Here is a 6,447-nt window from a genome sequence, read left to right as displayed (position 1 = left end):
ACGTTCCCTTCAGGTTATTTATTGGCATTTTTTTATAACCTAAAGAGAACGTTCTGGGAACGTTCCCTCAAGGTTATTTATTGGCAATTTTTTATAACCTAAAGAGAGCGTTCCCAGAACGTTCCCTGCAGGTTATTTATTGGCATTTTTTTATAACCTAAAGAGAACGTTCCCAGAACGTTCCCTGCAGGTTATTTATTGGCATTTTTTATAACCTAAAGAGAACGTTCTGGGAACGTTCCCTCAAGGTTATTTATTGGCAATTTTTTATAACCTAAAGAGAACGTTCCCAGAACGTTCCCTGCAGGTTATTTATTGGCATTTTTTTATAACCTAAAGAGAATGTTCCCAGAACGTTCCCTGCAGGTTTTTTTTTTTTTTTTTGGCTTTTTTTATAACCTAAAGAGAACGTTTCTAGAACGTTCCCTGCAGGTTATTTTTGGTTAACTGAGTTGCTGCAGAAATTCATAAGACATACAATGTAAGCGATTTGAAATTACAATAAACTGATAAAACACGCTAAAAATGTAACCTTTCATAGCAGCTGAAAACAAACCAAATTTGAAAGTGAAGTGACATTCAGCCAAGTATGGTGACCCATACTCAGATTGTGCTCTGCATTTAACCCATCCGAAATGCACACACGCAGTGAACACACACACACACACTGTGAGCACACAGCCAATTTTGTAATGAGCTAATCGGGGATTGAGTGTTACTGTAAATTCTGCGTGTTTTAATGAGCGCGCGCTGAACATTGGAGCGCGTTCATTCAGATTCAAACCCTGGAGCTGAGGGAGTTGGCATGGAAACGGGCGGTCGACAACACTGGCAAGCTGCACGCTCCGTGTCTCGCTGCTGTTTTCACTGATTTCGGTAAGTTTAGTAAATTAAAATTGCACAAATATCATATGCCACTGTTCCTGACATCTCTTTTGCTTGTATTTGACCAGCATCTGTTGAATTTACTTCATAGAAATGGTTAAGTGTTTTCGAACAAGTCCGTGAGCATCTGAACCTTTATCAGAGGAGGTAACATGCTAACTCCATTGACTAAGCTTTTATGAAGAGTTTGGGATTTTAATAACACATGTATGTGTAGATGAGAGGCATTGACAGTTCTGTAAAATATTTTCTGGTCATTTTTCAATGGATGATTGAAAATAGGCTTTCTTATTTATTTAACCTAAATATACACTAACGTTACCGTTAATCAGTGACGTCATTACATCAGAGTCACAGTTCAAACGCATTTTGATCTAGTCTAATGATAAACAAATATTGATAAAAACTGTTCAGGATATTTATTAAATACATATTCTTTCTATTTTCTACATTTCTAGTTGCTTGGTTTATTTAGATAAAACTGTCGTTGTATACTGAATATTGTTGTCTCTGTGACAGATTGCTTGTTATATTTCTATATTCTTCTAGTGCTTGATGATCTTCTGCATCCCATGATGAGCAAACCTCCTGTCCAACAACATCTCCAAGGCACACTGATCCATATGACTAGCAGGTTTACCCCAAACATACGCTAATGCTATCCTTACCAATTTCTGAAATAATATTACAATTTAAAAATAGCAGTTTTTGGTGAAATGTAACTTATTCCTGTGATGTGCAGCTGTATTTTCAGCATCATTCCTCCAGTCTTCAGTGTCACATGATCTTCAGAAATCATTTTAATATGATGATTTACTGCTCAAGAAACATTTCTGATTATTATCAATGTTGAAAACAGTTGTGCTGCTCAATATATATATGAGAGAAAGAGAGAGAGAATTCTTTGCTAATAGAAAATTCTTCTTGACACTAACTTTTGATTAATTTAATGTGTCCATGCTGAATAAAAATATGAATTTATTTTTAAAAATGTAGTCTACATTACCATTTAGAAGTCTGGGGTCTATATAAGAATCAAGCTTTAAAATAAATAAATAAACTCTATGCTGTTATAAACGGTTTACACAAATATAAAACAGCGCTGTTTTTTTAACATTCATATTTATCAGAAGTGTTTATTTGGCAAAGAGCAGCATATTATAATGATTTCTGGAGGATCATATGACACTTAAGACTGAAGTAATGATGCTGAAAAATCAGCTTTGATCATAGCAATCAACTGACCCTTCGCAAAACAAGCGTCCCTCCTTAAATACTGTAGCTATGTCTGACAAGCCATGCTGCTCTCACAGTACACACCTTGTTCACACACAGCGAAATATACATTGTGGACCAAAGAGGAAACTGACAACACACAGACAGAAGAAGACAGAGAAGGTCACTTCTGGTATGAAACAAGTGTTCAGCTTTTAAATTTGGCCCCCCTTTTTTCTTTTTTTCTTTTTTAAGAAATTCAAACAATAAATAGTGTTTTGTGCTGATTTAATGTGTTACAGATCGCTGTAGTGCCTCAGTTCAAGCAGCACACATGAACCGATTGATTCATATTTAATTGAAGCGCAAAATAAAAGATGTCACACGTCTTTTTACAACATTTTTCAAATTTTAAGTCCACCGAAGTTAATCTACTCTCCTGTCTACCGTATTTTCTGCACCATAAGTTGCACTGGATTATAAGGCACAGTCTCAAAACAGTGAGTTTAGTTGAACTTTATTCTACTATTTAACAATACACTCACATTATTTTTTAATCAATCTTCTCCCACAGATCCATCAAAGTCCTCATCTTCTGTGTCTGAGTTGAACAGCTGGGCAACAGCTTTTGAACAGCTTTCTTCATCAAACATGCCGGGTTCCCTCTCATCATGGTTGATCGCTGCCAGCGTACGTAGTGTACGTATTATGTCCCTGTGTCAGCGGGAAATGGTCCGACAGTCAGGTAAACGACCTTGTTGCAAAAACCCTTTTAGCGTAAATAATCAATTGCTATTTGCAGTTAATGTAGCCTATTTTGTGTAAATGGCATCTATCGCTAATTTTTATCTCGCTGCTCGCTGACATCTATATTTTACAACAAACGCGCCTTTGAATACCCTCTTCAACAGTGACATCTAGCGGTAAACTGTTATTACGTTATAATTGAGGTACTAGGCAATGGCAATGACTGAATGAAACAAGAATATCACTTTTATTTGTTATAATATTACTATTCTTTGTTATATTTACAGATGACTGTTGTGAAGATGGAAGAGTGCAGGATCTACAATTACACTAATAATAAAATTTTTGAAGTAGTTTGATTTTGTTTCGCTTTCTGCCATGTTTTGAATGTGATGCTCAGCCTACAACCCAATGATTGTGTTTGTATTATTATTTTTTTAATCAACAGTTAAAAAATGACAAAACAATGGACTGTAAGCTGATTATTTCTATACAGTCGTATGTTATTAAAGTAAATTAAATTGTTAGTTGAATGCTAGAAATAACGTTCTGGGATTAATAAAACTCCTGGCAAACCAAAAACAAACCATAAAAAATAACGTTCTGGGAACCAAAAACTAACGTTCTGAGAACGTTAAGAAAACTTTCCTGGCAAACTAAAAACTAACGTTCTGGGAACCAAACACTAACATTCAGAAAACTTTCTGGGAACCAAAAACTAACGTTCTGAGAACGTTCTGGGAACCAAACACTAACGTTCTGAGACCATTCTGGGAACCATAAACTAACGTTCTGAGAACGTTAAGAAAACTTTCCTGGCAAACTAAAAACAAACCATAAAAACTAACGTTCTGGGAACGTTCTGGGAACCAAACACTAACATTCAGAAAACTTTCTGGGAACCAAAAACTAACGTTCTGGGAACCAAAAACTAACGTTCTGAGAACGTTCTGGGAACCAAAAACTAACGTTCTGAGAACGTTAAGAAAACTTTCCTGGCTAACCAAAAACAAACCATAAAAAATAACGTTCTGGGAACCAAAAACTAACGTTCTGAGAACGTTCTGGGAACCAAAAACTAACGTTCTGGGAACCAAAAATTGTTAGCTGGGAGTGAATTATTCCCATTGAATTCTGCTGCATTTAGTATCTCATATTCAGATATCCAGTTCAGAGTTGTTAATAACCAATTTCGGTACTTAAGAGTTTCTATGATTTACATCCCGTGGTAACTAGGAAGCTCCAGTCTGGATCGAGAACACCTGAGAAGAGATGATGCTGACCCTCAGAGGACCTCAGATGATGCTAGCCCTGAATCAACAAACAGAACTAACAAATATTGCTACAAGTGTGACTGCATCATATAATAATTATTAATAATGTTCATCGTCTGGCTGACTACGTCTTCTATTAATTTTTCTAAAAATCCTGTCATACGTGCACAAACTGAGTCACCACTTATAAGCTACTACTAAATGTTGTAGAAACATAATTTTCGGTAAAGTTGCTTTGTAACGATTTTATTGTAAAAAGAGCTATACAAATAAACTTGAATTGAATTGAAAGAGTTGACTTGTTTAATAAAGTGACTTGTTTAAAGCTAATTTTAGCCCTTTATTAAAACGTTTATCATGGAAACTCCTTCATCTCTCACTAATAGTAAAGTAAAATGCAATTAAAATGAACATTCTTCCTGAATTTTTATATTTATTTAAATGTTTACCCATATTTATTCCCAAATCATATTTCTACTGTCTAGAAAAGTCAGTATCTGGGATAACAAGCCTAGGCGAATAGGTCTAAAGCAGTGGTTTTCAACCTGTGGTGCGCGGCCTGTGGTATTGCAGGCGGGCCGCCAATTACTATTAAAATAAATAATATTGTTAATATATGTATAAATGTCTAAGTCATAACATAACATCATTTCATATATATAATTAAATAACAAAAAATAAATATTAAACTGTTACTATGCTTCCACTATTCGAGCTCGCTGATTGGTTTAAGAATAAACCACCAATTTATCGTAGATATTTTTGCTGCATACGCTACAGAATAACAAATTCAAACATGCATAAATTGTGACGATGTCATCATGAATTAAGCAATAAAATGTTTATTTATCCTAGTTATTAGTCATTTTTAATTTATAAAATGATCCGAGTTCATTATCCATGGGAATCGAAGTGACGTGTATATAGTATGTGAATCTGCGGTCGTCATAGGATAACGATGAAGATGGTGACGTCTTGGGGGACGGCCCAGTTACCTTTAGGCTTGTTTGAGATGAGCAAAATCTGCGCAGAACTGATCACCGGTGATCAGCGCGAGATGCATGCCGGTTAGAAATGTGTCCGAGTGACGTCCGCCTTGCTCTGATGTCATGCTGACGTATGTCAAAAATCTCTCGCGAGCGCAAGGTGCATGTGTCGGATTCTGCAGTCGAGCGCAGTTGCTCTCCACCGACTGTGCTGACCAAAAGCACGATGGGAAACGACTTGCTGACGACACAGCTTAATGCTCATTGGTTTAAACAACTGTGTTGTAATGTTCTCTTTTAAAATGTTTGTTTTTAATACTCTAATATCATGTTTTGTGTTTTATGTTATGTCTGAATATTCCCAAACTATCTGACAGTGCGATCTCTTTGGTTTATGTAATTTAATTTTTATTAAAAAAAAATCTAATAAATAAAAACACATGTCTGTATTAAAGAAAAATAAATTGATAAACACGTCTTTGGTATGTAATTAAATGGGTCTTGTTCATTTTATTCATTCATATAAAAGGAACAAAACTTGAATTACATCCAGTTTATTAGCAACACTGTGCACAAGCGTGAATCCAGCGATTTCCATCTTTGATCTCACAGGTGTCAGATCCACTACGAAAAGAGAGATCTGTCCAGCTTGCCTGCACTTTTTTAACTCCTCCCCTCACTCAAGCCGCCTACTCTCGCTTACATTTCAAGCGAGGCGAGGCGCATCTCAAACAAGCCTTTTATCTGGGGCATGTACGGTTTCCATGTTGAACGTCATGTTTCCTGGAAACGGCGTGCATCGGTGTGCAACAGGGTTTGAGATGCGTTTTCTCTTGTTTGGTGGGTGTGTCAGAACTGCAGTCCAATCAGCAGCAACATGTATATAAAGCACGCGGTATTAAAGTGAACTCAGACAATGGCTTCAAGGAAAATAATGTACAAATGTGTTCGTTGCAGCTCGGTATACGCAACAACTGAGGATATTAGAGTATCCATTGCAAGTGTATGACATTTGGTATAGAAATAAACAATGGTAATTAAGTGCTTTTCCTAAAAAATGAGAAAGAAAATACAGGGTATTCCATATGAACTACAAATAAAGTCAGAATGTGAGGCTAAATAGATGGCTCCGAAAATTCTTCACAAAGAACACAAAGAATGGCCTTCTCAGATGCCATAGTTGCAACTCTTGCGTCATCAGAACAGTGTGTTCAACGCACCACCGTTTCTGTTTAAAAAACGTTAAAATGCAAAGTTTTGTCGGGGCTGAACGCAGCCCTGGATGACGTGCGCTGCTCAAGCAAGTTGAAGCGGCTGGCGGAAGTCAAGCCAGTGAGTGC

General features: G+C 36.4%; 1 long non-coding RNA gene across 1 annotated transcript; it reads left to right on the top strand.

Annotated features, from left to right (window-relative positions):
• Positions 1–794: 794 nt before the first annotated feature.
• On the top strand, positions 795–3,206 carry LOC127986015 (uncharacterized). Its single transcript, XR_008160719.1, has 6 exons — positions 795–876; positions 977–1,032; positions 1,435–1,519; positions 2,221–2,293; positions 2,675–2,845; positions 3,135–3,206. It is a non-coding gene; the product is annotated as an uncharacterized LOC127986015 (long non-coding RNA).
• The last annotated feature ends 3,241 nt before the right edge of the window (positions 3,207–6,447 follow it).

This window comes from Carassius gibelio, chromosome B21 (assembly GCF_023724105.1).
Source record: "Carassius gibelio isolate Cgi1373 ecotype wild population from Czech Republic chromosome B21, carGib1.2-hapl.c, whole genome shotgun sequence".
Taxonomy (NCBI): Eukaryota; Metazoa; Chordata; class Actinopteri; order Cypriniformes; family Cyprinidae; genus Carassius; species Carassius gibelio.
The sequence above is the reverse complement of the archived record's forward strand: the minus strand, read 5'-3'. Positions and strand labels throughout refer to the sequence as shown.